The 17,149-nt window shown below is 43.5% G+C and overlaps 1 long non-coding RNA gene across 2 annotated transcripts in view; it reads left to right on the top strand.

The window, feature by feature from the left end:
- Positions 1-16,255, top strand: part of LOC102016342 — a 29,551-nt gene extending 13,296 nt beyond the window's left edge. The window contains exons 1-4 of one of the 2 annotated variants that reach the window (XR_262743.2): positions 5,396-5,540; positions 6,184-6,222; positions 11,561-11,710; positions 16,071-16,255. This is a non-coding gene — a long non-coding RNA (uncharacterized LOC102016342). Of the gene's footprint in view, positions 1-5,395; positions 5,541-6,183; positions 6,223-11,560; positions 11,711-16,070 lie in introns of those variants that run through there. The other variant, XR_262744.2, reaches the window with a different exon arrangement.
- The last annotated feature ends 894 nt before the right edge of the window (positions 16,256-17,149 follow it).

Genomic DNA, 17,149 nt, shown 5'->3' with positions numbered 1-17,149 from the left:
AATGACCAGAGATATCAAACATTTGTTCATGAATTTATTTGCCACCTGTATCTCTTTTTCTGAGAAGTGTCTGCTTCGGTTGCCCATTTTTTGATAGGGTCTCTTATTTTGGAGGTCTAATTTTTTTTTAGTTATTTATATATTTTAAGTATTAGTCCTTTGAGGAATAGCTGGCAAAGTTTGTTCCCATTTTTTTGTACTAAGACTCAAACTCAAGACCTTGCCAGGCAGGTGCTGTGCCACTGAACTATGTCCCCAGCTCCCCATTCTGTAGATAAGCTCTTCACTCTGTTGGTTGTTTCCTTTGCTGGGTAGAAGCTATTTAACTGATATGATCCCATTTGTTGATTTTTGATGTTATCTCTTGTGCAATTGGGGTTCTGTTCGGAAAGTCTTTGCCTATGTGTATGTCTTCAAGAGTTTTACTTATTTTATCTTGCAGCAGATTATTTTTGTTTCAACATTTAGACTTTTAATCTTTTTTTTTTTTTTTTTTTTTTTTTTTTTTGAGACAAGATCTCACCATGTACCCCTGGCTGGCCTTGAGCATGCCAAGTCGTCCTGCCTCAGCTTCTCGAGTGCTGGGATTATAGGCGTGTGACACCAAGCCCAGATGTTTAATACATTTTGATTTTAGTTTAGTATATAGTGAGAGATATGGGCCTGGATTCAATCTTCTGCATGTGGACAGCCAGTTTTCCCAGCACCGTTTGTTAAAGAAGCTATCTTTTCTCCAATGTACATTTTTGGCCCCTTTGTCAAAGATCAGATAGCTGAATATGCTTGGAGTTGTTTTTGCATCCTCTATTTTATTCCATTCATCCATGTGTCTATTTTTTTACCAGTACCATGCTGATTTTATCACTGTAGCTTAGTATTATAATTTGAAACCTGGAATTGTGATGCCCCTTGCCTTGCCCTTGTTGTCCAGAATTGATTTTGCTATTCTAGGTCTCTTCTGGTTTCATATCAAGTTTAGCATTGTTTTCTCTAGGTTGTTTGTTTGTTTGTTTGTTTGTTTGTCTTTTTGAGACAGGGTCTCACTATGCAGTTCAGGTTGGCCTTGAGCTCACTTTTTAGCCCAGGCTGACCTCAAACTCACAACAGTCCTCCTGCTTCAGCCTCCCAAGTGCTGGAATTACAGGTGTGCGCCACCACACTGGGCTGTTTTCTCTAGTTCTGTGATGATTGCTACTAGTATTTTTATTGGAATTATATTATATCTGTACATCAGTTTTGGAAGTATGGCCATTTTACTATATTAGTTCTACCTATACAGGAACAAGATTATCACTCCATTGTCTTTTTTTTTTTTTTTTTTTTTTTTAAGACAGTGTTTCATTTATATATCCCAGGCTGGCCTCAAACTCATGGCTATCCTCTTGCCTCAGTCTCCCAAGTGCTGGGATTATAGCCATGAGCCACCATATTTGACTATCTTTCTACTTTCTTTTCTTTCTCTCTTTCTTTCTTTTTTTCTTTCTTTCTTTCTTTTTTTCTTTCTTTCTTTCTATCTTTCTTTTTGAGACAAGGTCTTGCTGGGTAGTTCAGGATGGCCTTGAACTCACTATGTAGCCCAGGCTGGCCTCAAACTCATGGCAATTCTCCTGCCTCAGCCTCCCTAGTGCTGGCATTACAGGTGTGCGCCACCACATCCAGCTTTACCTTTCCATTTTCTGATGTCCTCTTCAATCTCCTTTTCCAGCCTATTGTAGTTTTCATCGTAGAAGTCTTTCACTTGCTTGGTTATGTTAATTTCTAGGCACTTAATTTTTAATGCTATTTTGAAAGGTATTGTTTCCCTAATTTCTTTCTCAGTGAGTTTATTTTTGATGTACAGGAATGCTATGGATTTTTATGTGTGGCTTTGTTTTTTGCTTTTTATGTGTTGACTTTGCATTCTGCTAAGCTGACTGAATTTGATTGCTAGTTCTAGGAATGTTTTGGTGGAATTTTTTGGGTCTTCTATATATAGAATCATGTCATCCGCAAGTAATAAACAATTTGACTTCCTCCTTTCCCATATATATCCTTTTCATTTCTTTCTCTTCCCTGAAGGGTCTGGCTAATGTTTCAAGAACTATATTGAATGGTAGTGATAACAGCAGACATCCTTGTCTTGTTCCTGATTTTAGAGGGAAAGCTTTTAGCTTTTCCCCATTTAATATGATGTTGGCAGTAGATTTGTCATAAATGACTTTTATCAGATTGAGATAAGGTTCTTCTATACCTATCTTCTTCAAGGCTTTTTTGTTTTGTTTTGTTTTTGTTTTTGTTTTGAGACAAGATTTCACTTTGTGGCCCAGGCTGGTCTCAAACTCACAGTGATCCTCCTGGCTCAGCCCCCTGAGTGCTGGGATTATAAGTATGCGCCACCACACTCAGCTAGGGTTTTTGTTTTTTTTAAGTGATGGCAAAGGTTTATTAATGGTAGGAAAAGAAACAGGCTCTTCAGTGTGAGTTTGGGCCAAGTAAAAGTAGGAAGAGAAACACACCTACAACACCAGGGTGGGCCACCATGCAAGAGAGAACACAGGGACCTCTTCAGGGTTTTACATAAGTAGATGTTAGTTTTTTTTTTGTTTGTTTTTTGTTTCTGTCTTTTTTTGAGACAGGGTGTAGCTATGCAGTTCAGGCTGGCCTTGAACTTACTTTGTAGCCCAGGCTGTTCTCGAACTTGCAACAATCCTCCTGCCTCAGCCTCCCAGGTGCTGGGATTACAGGGATGTGCCACCTAGCCCGATATTTCTTTTCTTTCTTTCTTTTGTTTTTTTTTGTTTTTTTTTTTTTTATGTTGGTTTTTGTCTAAGGCTTTTTCTGTGCCAAATGAGATGATCATGCTATTAAAAAAAAGTATTGTGCCAGGCATGGTGTAATCCCAGCACTCAGGAGGCTGAGGCAGGAGGATTGTTGCAAGTTCAAGACCAGTCTGAGATACAAAGTGAGCACAAAGCCAGTCTAAACTGCGTCGTGAGACCTTGCCTCAAAAAGACAAAAATAAATAAACAAATAAAATTTTTAAAAAAGAATGAAAAGGTCTGGGAGGCTGGGGATATAGTTCAGCGGCACAGCCTGGCAAGGGCAAGGTCCAGAGTTTGATTCCTGGTACCCACCCCCCAAAAAAGGGCTGGGAATACAGCACAGTGAAAAGGCCCTATGTTAAATTATTTTAAAGTACAAAAGGTAATCACTTACCTTTACTTTAGTTTGTTGGTGAGAAGGCGCTGCTGCTTGTTACAGTGATGTCCCTGGCTGGCTGCTCTGACTTCCTCCCAGAGAACCAAGGAGGCCAACTCAAAGGTGGTCTTTCTGGGCCCTGAGCTTGTAGACCTGACTTTCTCTGTATTTTTTCTGCTCCAGATGCTCCAGATCAACTCTTGGCCCTTGTCTCTTTCCTGTTCCTGTTCCCACCCTCAGCCCTCCCCCTTTAAATCAGGGCATCCGCTGGGCATGGTAGCGCACGCCTGTAATCCTAGCACTTGGGAGGCTGAGGCAGGAGGACTGTTGCAAGTTCAAGACCAGCCTGGGCTACAAAGTGAGCTCACGGTCAACCTGAACTGCATAGCGAGACCCTGTCTCAAAAAAGACAAAAGTAAATAAATAAATAAAAATAAATCAGGGCATCCTCACTGTAAAAGAAACTTCTGAGATGTCCTAAATTTAATCACAAGGGCTGAGGGCTGGAAGAGGGGAGAGTGAGATGAGTTCATCAGTAAACAGCTACTGGCCAAACCAAGGAAACTTCTTTCAGGTTCCTAAATGTATGTTACAATCTTAACTGTCTGGGCATGGTGGTGCACGCCTGGAATCGCAGCACGCCAGGAAGGTGAGGCAAGCACATAGCAAGTTCAAACACAGCCTGGGCAATTTAATGATTTAGCAAGGTCCCGTCTCAAAGAGGTAGGGGGATATAGTTCAGCATGAAGGCCCTGGGTTCAATCCCCAGTATAGGAAAAAAAAAAAAAAAAAGACCTTGACTCAGAGTCCATGGTGACCCCCAAGACAGGTACCACCAGTTGTACTTACAGCCCCAACCAATCATAAGCAATGATGCTTCTGTGCACTGCCCTTCTGTCCCCAAACTACTTTTTTTTTTTGAGACAGAGTCTCACTATGTAGTTCAGGTGGACTTGAACTCACTATGTAGCCCAAACTGGCCTCAAACTCATGGCAATCCTCCTGCTTCAGCCTCCTGAGTGCTGGGGTTACAGGTGTGCACCACCACACCAGGCCCAAAGCTATCCTGCTAAAAGCTGGAAATTGGGCCAGGCATAATGGTGAATGACTGTAATTTCAGCACTCATGAGGCTGAGGTAGGAGGATCACCTCGAGTTTATGGCAAGCCTGGGCTACATAGCAAGACCCTGTCTCAAAATAAATTAAAAAATAAATGAATAAATAAAAGTTAGAAATCAATAGAAATAAATGAACAAAGAAGCCAATCTTGTGCAGCCAAGCCCATGTATTTGCAGGTCAGAAGAGGTCTTTCCAGTGGGAGGCTGGATAGATATGTGTGTATTAAAGTACAAATCAGCCGGGCATGGTGGTGCACGCCTGTAATCCCAGCACTTGGGAGGCTGAGACAGGAGGATCATTTCAAGTTCGAGGCCAACCTGGGCTACAGAGTGAGTTTAAGGCCAGCCTGAACTGCATAGCGAGACCTTATCTCAAAAAGACCAAAAACAAAAAAAGAAAGGGCTTTTTTTTTAATACGGTGCTAGAGCTCAAAGCCAAGACCTTCTGCAGGCTCAGCACACACTTTTCCAGGGAGCCAAAAGGGCTTATTTTAGTTTAGTTTTGTTTTGTTTTCCGGTACTGGGAACCGAACTCACGACCTTATGCTTGCCAGGCAGGCGCTTTTGCCGCTGAGCTAAATCCCCAGCCCCAAAATGCCTTATTTTAAATGAAGGATAATGGGTATGTTCCCAGGCCAGTCTAGGCAGGTTCCAAGAGTCAGTGCACAAACAGTAAGGTCAAGCCAGGCAAGGTGGCACACTCCTGTAGTCCAGCACTCTCGAGGCTGAAGCAGGAAGATTGCCGAGTTTGAGGTCAGCCTGGACTACATAGTGAGACCCTGTCTCAGAAAACCAAAAAGAAAAAAGAAACAGAAAAGAAACAGTAACGTCAGAGAGGGCTCAATGGGAGATAAGGAGAGGTAAGACGGAAAGCAAAACTTTTCAGACCGAGGGGTGTGTGAAATAAGAGCGTTTATTGAGGGCTGGGATGTAACTCAGCGTCACAGCACTTTCCTAGCATGAGAAAGAGACGCCTAGGGTCCGGTATGAGAGAAGTGCAGGGCTTCCGCGCCCTCTCGGGAGGTGAACCTGCGTTGCTAGGCTGGTGAGGGGGTGGCGCGCTTGGGATTTCGCAAACCCTACGCTGCGCAGGCGCAGGTGTGATTGCTGACAGCAGAGTCGGGGGCGCGCACACAGCAGGACCTGTCTGTGCAGATTCTTGGCCTCCCTACAGCATTCCTCCTCCAGGGTGTCCGAACAGGACCCCCAGGAATGAGGCGTCCTGTGACCTCCTACCTGACCAGGGTAGGTCAGAGAGCTCCTTATGGCCAGCCCCAGGGGAGATTTAAAGTCCCTATGACCCGCTTTGGGGAAGAAAAATTTCTTTTTTTAAAAAATGTACCGGAAATCAAACTCAGGACCTCACACTGCCAGGAAGGCGCTGTGGCACTGAGCTATATCTCCAGTCCTGGGGAAGAAAAGTTTCTAGGGCCTGCCTTGTTAAAGGAATTTTGGGGCACAAACTGCGGGCAAAATCCAAAATAAGGGTGTCGTAATATCACAGTCCTAATCTAACTACCTTATGAGCTGTTTTGTTTTGTTTTTTGTTTTGAGACAAGGTCTAGCTATGTAGTGCAGGCTGGCATTTAACCCGCTTACGTAGCTCAGGCTGACCTGGAACTAACGGTGAACCTCGTGCTTCCACCTCTCAAGTGCTACCTATGAGCTTTGTGATTTTCTACAAATGAATTCTTTTTTTTTTTTTTTTTTTTTTAGACAGGGTCTCACTGTGCAGTTCAGGCTGGCCTTGAGCTCGCTTTGTAGCCTAGGTTGGTCTTGAACTCGCAATGGTCCTCCTGCCTCAGCCTCCCAAGTGCTGGTATTACAGATATGCCCTACCACACCCCCCAATGAATACTTTTTAGAGCCTCTGTTTTCTCATTTGCAGGATGAAGAAACGCAATGAATGCGAACCTGGTAGCATGCAGTGGGTGTCAGATAAGTGTCACCAATTATTCCACGGTTTAGCTTATTGCCTCTGTATGTGTAAACAGATAAAGTGAAGGCTGATTTTTACAGTAAGAAAGGTGGAGTTTCACAGTAAGAAATTCTAAAAGGGCTGAGGGTGTAGCTCAGTGGTAGAATGTGTGTTTAGTATGTGCAAGACCATGGATTTAATCCTGAACACCACAAAGAAAAAAAAAAAAACTCTGAAGTGTAGACTCACAGAGCAAATGTGGAAACTCTACTATCCTAAAAAATGCCCCATTGACTTTCATTTAATTTCCTCTTACAAAAGAAAAGCTATCATTAGCCACCGTGTTTAATGAGCACCTACTATGATAAATACCACCTGTACCTATGGGCTAATCACAGTCTCGGCCATAGAGGACTTAATGGGAAAACTGCAATGAAAAACACATGTTAAAACTACAGAGTAAAATTTTACTAAGCAAAATTATAAAACTGTGTATATTCTATGAAATAAATCTTTAAAAAAAAAACGAAAACAATAACAACAACAAAAAAAGAACTACAAGAGTGGCAAACAAAGATTCCTAGAAGAGGGAGTCTTTGAGTTGGATCTTGCAGGATGTGTAGGAGTTTTCCAGGTAGACCCAATGAAAGAGGACTACTGTCCAGCCAGATAAAAAAAGCATATGTAAGGGCCTCCCTCAGTGAAAGAGCAATGAGACCCAGTGTTAACAGTGTTAGAGCCTGTCTTACTTTTCTCATTACTGAGAGAAAGTTCTCAACACCTAAAGTTAAAGGAGGGAAAATTTATTGTAGCTCACAGTTTCAGTCCATAGTTGGCTGGCTCTAAGGCAGGCTGGCATGGCAGAGGGGCATCACAGAGGAGAAACAGTTTATGGTGGGCAGAAGGCAGCAAAGTAGCAAAGAAGCACCTGAAAGCAACAGCAGCAGCCCTCTTTCTGTCCCTTATTTCCTATCCAGGCTACACACCTTTAGGGCAGTAGCACTCCCGTCCAGGGTGGGACACCCTTAATCCTAGCATTGCAAGGTGAATCAATCCCAGCTGCACACACCTTAGACCCAGCCACCTCTGAAAAGTACCGCTATCACCACATGAGGTTTTGGGGAACATCTAGACACAGCCATAACAGAGCCCAAGAAAAGTGGATGAGTCTGAAGAGGAAAGTGGGGACCAAAATGTAACAAGGAGCTGGGTGTGATGGTGCACACCTGTAATCCCAGCACTTGGGAGGCTGGGGCAGGAGGACTGTTGCCAGTTCAAGGCCAGCCTGGGCTACAAAGTGAGCTCAAGGCCAACCTGAACTGCATACTGAGACCCTGTCTCAAAAAGACAAAAAAAAAGTAACAAGGACTTAGAGGCTGCTGTTGCTGAGAGCACACTCTTCACTTAGGCCTGCAAGCAGGCAGCGAGTAACGGAAAGCAGGACAAAGCCTGCACTTTGACTCTATCTCTGCTGATAGTCCTTTCCTGCAGTCACCGGATGAGTGGAGAGTCCTGCAGGGCAACAGCAACCTGTTTAGCCACGGATGAGGCTGCTGACCAACCTAAGATAATGATCGCAGCCCGCAGTTTCACCAAGATGGTTTGACCCTGGGCACTTCCGGGCCCCTTCCTGTATAAACTGAGGGCTTGTGTGCCAGTGTCCCCAAAGACCAGCCCAAAGGCGCTAGTCCTCTTGTCTGCCCAGCACAGGCAGGTCCTTTCCTGCTGTTCAAAATTCCTTTTCCACTTGGTTTTTGCAGGCAAGTGGGCAGGCCTGACTTGTTGGGACCTCTGGCCTAGGACTCTGGTAATGAAGTGACGTGCCCACTGACCACACTACAGAGTTTGAGTTCTGTGCTGCCAGCAAAGAACTGTAGCAGTTTTAGGGAGTTGCTCCAAGGGCAGAGTGGGACTGGAGTGGCAGGAGAGGGCGACGCTGCCCAGGATTGCCTGGGCACTTGCTAAGCATTCAGAGTCCAGCCTTCAGGCAGCAGGGCCCAGGGAAGGGCCTGGAAGGGCGTCATTAACAGGAACCCTATGTTTTCCAATAACCAAGTGCATATTATAGCCATCAGCTTCTGAAAGGGACTTGGGGGAGGAAAGCAGCTTTTGGTGGGAGGGGTCCGGAGGATGGAACCTGCATAAGGCTGTGAGGGGTTTGCCGGCCAGGAGAAGCCTCGCCTCATGCCTGCTTGGATGGTTGGCTGCTTACCAAGAGAGGAAATGCAGGAGAAAGAGCACATTAGGGAGAGCGAGGGTGACATCTTCTTGACCAGGAAGTCATCCAAACCTTGGTTCTTGAGGTATCAACAAAGCCATGCAGACAGAGGGCGCTCAAGGGAACTATGTCTCAGATAAATACAGGGCCACCGCTCCCAAAAGCACTTGCTTTCTTTTATGCTTAGCACACACTTCTGTTACTGAAATATCTGTCTTTTGATCACGTTCAGTAGTCATCAGGACAATAAATTACATCATGACATTGGGATGCAGACCAGCACAGAGCAGAACATTCCCTAGATCTCAGCAAGCCAGCTGCCTGACAGGGACAAGCTGCCTCCTGCCTGCTGACTGGATCCAGGCACAGAAGCCTGTGGGTGACATTGATGGACTCAGAGGAAATGCGACCTCTCCCATACTCATTCTCTTTGTCTTCTTGATGCTACTGAAGAAACACACACTTCCCTTTAAAGGGAGAGGGACTGCGTGAAAAGTACACTCACTACTCAGAAAACCTGGGAGCCTAGCTGGGCATGGTGGTGCACATTCATTAAACCCTGTACTCTGAGGAGCTGAGGCTGGAAGACGAAAGTTCAGTCCCAGCCTGAACAATTTAGCAATTTAGCAAGATACTCTCTCAAAATACAAACAAGTAAATAAAGGGCAGGGGATGTAGCTCAATGCAAAGGCACTGGGTTTAATCCCCAATGCCACAAAAAAAAGAAAACCTGGGATACAGTCAATTGAAGTTGGGCAGCTTAACCTCTGAGAATCTCTTTCTGTTCTTCATAAAATAGGGATGGTAGGGCTGGGGATTTAGCTCAGCGGCAAAGCGCCTGCCTGGCAAGCACAAGGTCGTGAGTTCGGTTCCTGGTAACGGAGAAAAACCAAAAAAATAAAATAGGGATGGTGATGATGATGATGATGATGATGATGATGATGATAACCGATGAGAATCCTGACTTTAAAATGTATCAAAAACTATTCAGGGCTTGCAAGAAACAGACACCCAGGCTCATGGGGTCACGCTGCAGTAGAGTTGATGGCAATGGTACCCCAGACAATCACACCACCCTTCAAGTCAGGTGTTCACCCGCACCTGGCCCCTGTGGGGGAAGCTGGATGTTGCCGTGACTTCCTCGGTGCCATTCTCTTTGGGGCCGCGTGGTCTCCCATCCCTGTGGGTCCAGTCTTCTCACGTGGCAGATACAGCTGTTTATCCACTGTCCACTCTTCTTCACTATCAGGACCTCAGTTGGATGGAGATAGCCTAAGCCAATTGTAGTAATCTGTTGCCCACTTTCCTAGCCTCCTTTATGCCTACTGATAGCCATGTGTATAACTCTGGACAAATGAGGCCTTAGAAAACTGCGAGAATTCTGGGAAATTTCTTGCTTTTGCCATGTGGTGGCCCTTCTTCTTTTCTCTTTCTTTTGGTTGTGATGGCTAGAGCCACAGCACCACCATGGGACCATGAGAGAAGGGAGAAAAGCATCGGGAAGAGATCAGTCAGCCTTGAACATCATTGAGACCCAGAAACAACGTTAGCAAGCATTGCATATAAAATAACAAAAAGCAAAAACTCCTCACTCCTGTGTTTTTAAGTCACTGAGAGTTACTTTGTTACTTGCAGATGACGACACCCCTAACTGATAATCTAATTTGGGATTTTCCAAATTCCAATCATCTCCAAACTCTCTTCAGGATTTTTGCCGCATCTACTTGAGCATGGTGCTTGCTGTGGTTTGGCTAAGTGCCTCCAAAGGATTATGTGTTAAGTACTTGGTCCCCAATGTGGCAGTTTGGGGAGATAGTGGAACCTTTGGATGGGTCTAATGGGAGGTCCTTAGACCACTGCGGACCTGTCCTGGTCCATGTCTGTAATCCCAGAACCCAGGGGGCTGAGGCAGTAGGATCACTGTGAGTTCAAGGCCAGCCTGGGCTTCACAGTGAATTCAAGCCCAGCCTGGAATACATAGCAAGATCCTATCTCAAAAACAAAAAATGAAAATAAAATAACAAAGGGAATTATGGGACCCTGGCCTCTTCTTTGCTTCTTGGCTGATGAGGCAAGTGGCTTTGCCTCTCTACAGGCCCAAAGCAATGGGGTCACTTGATCCTGGGCTGGAAAGGCCAAAACCATGAACCAAAATAAAGTTTTTCTCTTCATAAGTTAGTTATCTTATTATCTTTATAAATTTCTTTGTTACAGTAACAGGAATCTGACTAACACAGTGTTTTCCTTAAATCAACTCGCTTTTCTTAACTTAAATATCTTCTTTAGCCACCTGGATTTCATGTGTGAGGTTTTTTTTCTTTTTCCAATACATATTAAAATAAATAATGACTAAAATTTAAAAATTCACCATCCAATAACAACCTCTCCCTACCAACGATCTTCTTTGCAAAAGCAAAACCAGCTGTGTTTCTGTCTCAGATCTCTGCTCCAAATCCTCAGATGAAAGGTTGTTGATCAAATTCTTCTCCTGAGTCAGGGGACACTTAGTATCACCCACTCCTCTAGGAGGTAGAGGTGACTGACAGGTCTGCTTAATCATGAGACTTACACAGGATTAGTATCATGCTTATTGATGTGGGTTTTTTGGGTTTTGGGGGTTTTTTTGTAGTGGGAATCGAACTCAGGACCTGTGCTTACCAGGAAGGCACTGTGCCACTGAGCTATACCTCTGGCCCTATTGTTTTTGTTGGTAGTAGTGGTGGTGTAGTAGTAACTGATCATGTTTCAAAACTAAGATACCTACTGGGGTATGGTGGCACACATCTGTAATCCCAGCACTCGGGAGGCTGAGGCAGGAGGATCACTACGAGTTAGAGGCCAGCCTGGGCTACAAAGTGAGCTCAAGGCCAGCCTGAACTGCATAGTGAGACCCTGTCTCAAAAAGACAAAAAAAAAAAAAAAGAAAAAACTAAGACATCTGCAAGCTGGGCACCGTGGCACATAACTGTTATCCTGGCAGTTGGAAGGCTGAGACAGTAGGATCTCAAGTTCTAGACCAGCCTGGGCTACACAGATAGTAAGACCTGGTCTCAAAAAAAAATTCCTAAGCTGTCTGCCCACCTGAAGATAAATTAGGGAACATTGGTCTGTTCTTTTTTGTCTGTGCAGAGAAAACTGGCTGGGGGAGCAATGAGAATGCCCAGGTCAGCTGGTACTGCTGGTTCATCAGAAGAAGGAAATTCCTTCCTGCAGCTTGCCAAGTTCATCTCCCAGCATCCCCCATGCAAAATCCACTTGATGACAACAGTAGCATTTCAAGTAGGTGGAGAAAAATGAGTGTTTAACACGCAGCATAAGGATAGTTAGTGTTATGGCCTGTATCTAGATGTCCCCACAAAGCCTCATTCAGTCATAGGTGGGGTTTTTCAGAGGCGGCTGGGTCTAGGGTATGTGATGCTGGGATTAAGGGTGCCCTGCCCTGGGAGTAAGTGCTACCTGCCCCAAGAATGAGTAGACTGATGGCATATAAGGGACAGAACAGGGCTGCTGCCATCACTTGCTGCTGCTGCTGCTGTTTCTGTTGCTGCTGCTTATCTTCTGCTGTCTCCCGCCTGCTCCGTGATGCCCCTCCGCATGCCGCCCTGCCTTGGAGACAGTCAACTATGGACTAAAACTTCTGCAGTGAGCCAAAATAAACCTTTCCTCCTTTAACTCTGGGGGCGGGGTATTTTGTCTCCACAATGAGAAAAGTAGCTAAAACAGTTGGCAAATTCTTAGGAGAAGAATTTGTTTTGTCCCTAATTAATTGAGATTATTCCACTCACAAACACACATACACAGAAATTCAGATGAATCAAAGACTTGAATAGAAATTGTCATGCATTTATACAGCAGACTATAATGTTGCAATTAGAAAATGAAGAAGTTAATATATACATACTAACAAGAAAATAATGTTCAATGAAAAAGTAGCTTATAGGTAGCATTATAGAAGGATGCAGTTTGTGTTAACTATATTCATGTATGGGTAGATATACCCTTGTGAATGTATGCATATAAAGGCATTACGAGTTTCAAAAAGGCAAACTTCAATTCAGCACCAGTAATTTTATTTTTACGGAATTGCGCAATCATTTAGTTAGTGGTTGCAAAGATCAACTATTCAAATTCACACACACATAAAAACTTTTTCTTGGGCATGGTAACTCAGTGGTAGAACACATACTTAATATGCATGAAATCCTGGGGTTCAGTCTCTACCACCAAAAATAAATAAATACATGTATAAACTTCTACCATCCCTCTTTTTCTCCCACTCTATTGAAGGAGAGGGGTAAATAATTAGTTCTGAAGAAGTAAGTAGGATGCAATTGTGTGTCATCCATCCAATTAAAAGTAAAGAGAACAGTAAAATTTTAAAGGAAAAAGTGAAACCACAAAGTAATAGAATAATGTAAAGGAATTTTTATAGTCTTGACACGGTAATCAGCTCTCTTAGTCCTATGCCAGTGACAAGAAAGGAAAAGTTTGACAAATTTGACGTGAGAATGTCTAATCTCCATATGGCAACACACACCAACTATATAGTTTTTAATTATCTTAACTATGTCTATGTTTATTGTCTCTTAGAGAAATAACAAAATGAAAAAATATTTGCTACATGATAAAGAGTAGTGTTAAACTATGGATTGTATTTTGTAAGAAAGTAGAATATTGCAAGCCAAATAGCAAAGTAAATAAAAGACATAAAGAAGCCAGACATAGTGGCACATGCCTGTAATCCCAGTTACTTAAGAGGCTGAGACAGAATTGCAAATCTGAGACCTGCTTGGGTAACTTAGCAAGAAACAAACAAAAAAGGCATAAAGAAGTACTTCATAAAGAAGACATGCAAATGGCCAAAACTCACATTCAAAAGGTTCCACCTCACCAGGAACTACTCAGAAACAAATTTAAATGAAATGTCATTTTTCTTAGATATGGATAGGTTTCAAAAGATTTTTAATAGCTAGTTGTTCGCAAGCATGGGAGGAGACAGGTGCCCTTGCATTCTGTTGATAGAATTCTAAATTGACACAGACTTCTGGGGGTTAATTTAAAAGACAGATATCAAAATTTGAAATGAGCGCCTATGTTACCCTCTGTTATGATTTGTGTTTGGGTGTCCCCCCCAAAGCCTCATGCAGTCATGAGGTGGGCTTCTAGAGTTTATGACTGATCCATAGTCCAACACTGGGATTATGGGTGTGAATGCTACACCCGCCCTGGGACAAGTAGTTTGCCTACAATCTAAGGAAGGGAAAGAGGCTGCTTGCCGCCACTCCTCCCTTTTTGCTCTTGTTGCTTTTGCTGTTTTCCATCACCATGAACTGTTGCCCTGTGCCATGTGCCACGCTGCCTTGGAGCCAGCCAAGCGTGGACTGAAACCTCCACAGAATGTGAGCTAAATAAACCTTTCCTTCCTTAATTCTGGATGTAAGGTATTTTGTCTCAACAATGAGAAAAAAGTAATGAAGACACCCTCCTGTAGGAATAGTCACAGGTGTGCAAACATACAGAAATAAGAATGGCCACTATTTTGAAAAGTTAAAAACAGCCTAAGTGCTCATCAATAAGGCTTTGGTTAAATAAATCTGTGAAAGCTGGAACTGTTATGGAAACCAAGAACATGTTGTGAAAGGTAAGGGTGATCTTCATATACTGACACAAAACATATGATGTTACAATTCCATGTGTTACTCTCTTTTATTGTACTATGTAACCCGCTGGTAAGGTACACACCATAATACTTATCTCTATGTGCATTACCTAGAATTTCAGGAAAAGTTTGTATAATACTTAAGCTTTTTACAAGGAGCTTTATATGGTGACAAATGTCAATAAGATCTCATTTTAGTAGCTAGGCATGACAGCTCGTGCCTCAAGGAGGATGAGGGAGGAGGATGGCAAGTTCAAGTCCAGCCCACGCAAATTAGTGACTTATTGAGACCTTGTGTCAAAACAAAAATAAATTTAAAAGGGTTGGAGTTTGTTGCTCAGTGCAAAGGCCCACAACCCATAGGACCACAGAGGGTGAAATCTCATTTTGAAAAAAACTAGGGAAGAAATATGCTATGCACATAGTCCTTTACAGGATTAATTAATGCATTCTCTTATTCAGCCAACAATAACCTTATTGTGTGGCAGGTGCTGCTTCAAGTATTAGGATAGACGCTAAAGAACTTAACTAGAACTCTGAGAATTCATCTTTACTTCCTGACCCCAAACCATAACATCCCTAGTGTCTTAGTTACTTTTCTCCTTGCTGCAACAAAATACCCAACTCCCAAAGTTAAGGGAGGAAAGGTTTATTCAGCTCACAGTTTGTAGAGATTTTAGTCCATAGTCAGCTGGCTCCAAGGCAGGGAGGCACTTGCCAGAGGGAGGCACTTTGCGGCAGAAGACAGCAGAAGCAATAAGAGACCTTAACAGTGCCTTTCTGCCCCTTTTATTTTACCCAGACTGCTGGGATTAGAGTGGTGCCATATCAGTCAGTGGACTGATTATTAATCGCACAGCCTTAATCCCAGCATTACACACTCTAGATCCAGCCACCACTGAAAAAGCCCTGTGACTGCATGAGGCTTTGGAGGGACATCTAGACACGAGTCATAACACCTCAGCACCTCATATGTACACTTTCCACTTTTACTTCTACCACAGAGGAGTTGCTGTCCCTTAGCCCCTCAAACCTAGTTCCACCACCTGTGCCCTGGAGTCTATCTCCCCATTTTCTCAGAAGCCTCACATTATTATCATGCTTTCTTAATCTTTAACCTCTCCTTCTCTCCTATGTTCTGCTTGTCAGCAATGAAAACTATTCATGCACCCTCCGTATTAAATAAAATGAAAGGAGGAAGAGAGAGAGGGGGAAGGCAGGAGGGAAATTCTGGGTGGAATTATTGAGGGAAGGAGAAGGAAGGGGAGAGGAAAGAGGCATCTAAAGCATATTCTCCAAAAGTGATAACTTCTAAACATTTTCAGAAAAATGCAGTGACTATAGCAAAAACATGATGGAGGAAGCAGTATAAAAGCAGGGACACTTTGGAGAGCAGAGGCAGGAGGATCGCTGACAGTTTGAGGTCAGCCTAGGCTACATAGTGAGTCCAAGGCCAGCCTGAACTACAGAGGGAGATCCTGTCTCGAAAGAAAGAAAGAAAGAAAGAAAGAAAGAAAGAAAGAAAGAAAGAAAGAAAGAAAGAAAGAAAGACCGTGAGCTAGGCAGAGAAGGTGCCTCTGTCCCTCTGACCCCAGACCCCACCCAGCCCTGCATGCCCAGGACCAGCCTTGGTGTTAGATCTTGGACAATCTCAACAGCGGATGGCCCATATCTCTCCAGCTATCCCTCAGCCCCTCCTCCCCTACAGGCAGACTTTTAGAAAGAATTATCTACTTCTGTCCATTTCCTCACCACCTGCCCGCACCTCAAACTATGAAATCAGGGGTTGAGCCCCAGCACTCCACCAAATGCACAGACCTTTCAGTCTGTCTCAGCTTCCCTGCAGCATTTGATGCCACACTTTTGCCTATTTTTTTCTTGCTACTCTTTGCCAGCATATCCTCTTGGGACCAACTTCTTGGCACTGGGGCTCCAACAGGTCTTGATTTACTTTCTCTTCTCCCTCTGCCCTCTTCCTAGATTATCTCATCTAAGACGGGACAGTAATCGCTGCAAAAACACCAATGATTCCTGCAAATGTATCATCCACGGAGACCTCCCAAATGACCTCCTAGAGTGCTGATCTTGTCAATATCTCTCCACTTGGGTGTCCTATCCCTTGGAGGCAGAACCTGTGGATTAGTTCTAATCAGAATATGGATCAGGTAATAGCTATCAATTGCCTCTTATTTATATTATCATACATGGCAAGGGTAATAGAATGTCACTCAGGATCACATTGTTACATATGACTCCATCTCAGTACACTAGTGTGAGAAAGACTCCGTTGGTGGCTTTGAACAAGTGAGCTGTCATATTTGTCAAGACACTATGGGTGACCTCTGGTAGCCAGAAAAGGCAAGGGTGACACCTGCCATGTGGCAATGACAGGAAGATGAACTTTACCAACTACCTGAGTAAAGCTTGGAAATAGATCTTCCCCCAGCTGAACATCTGATGAGACCACAGCCCTGGTCTCAACACCTGGACTGAAGTCTGGTGAGACTCTGAGCTAAGAAGTATCTGGATTCTTGTTTTCTTTTTTTTGAGACAGGGTCTCGCTATACAGTTTGGGCTGGCCTTGAGCTCACTTTTTGTAGCCCAGGCCGGTCTCGAACTTGAAATGATCTTCCTGCCTCAGCCTCTGGAGTGCTGGGATTATAGGCGTCTGCCACCATGCCCAGCCTTGGAAGTATCTGGACTCTTGACCCCACACACTGTGAAAGAATGCATGGGTGTTAATTGTGGTGGCTGAGTTAGTGATTATTTGTTACTCAGCACAAAAAACAAGTACAGCATCTATCCAACCCATCACAATAACTTTTTGGTTTCTTCACTGAAATAATTTTTAAAAGTAATATAAAATAATTCAATCACAAATTATGGTGAATTTATACAACACACTATAATGCTGTAATTTGAAAACAAATAATTATATCATTTGTGTTAAATATATTCATGTATATAAATATGGATATACTTAGACATAGATGTAGATATATCTGATATCATAATCCTCCTGCCTTGGACTTCCAGAGTGTAGGGATTACAGGCATGCA

The sequence above is a fragment of the Chinchilla lanigera genome, unplaced genomic scaffold (genome assembly GCF_000276665.1).
Source record: "Chinchilla lanigera isolate Chin_1 unplaced genomic scaffold, ChiLan1.0 scaffold00052, whole genome shotgun sequence".
Classification (NCBI taxonomy): Eukaryota; Metazoa; Chordata; class Mammalia; order Rodentia; family Chinchillidae; genus Chinchilla; species Chinchilla lanigera.
This window is presented reverse-complemented; position numbering and strand designations above follow the sequence as displayed.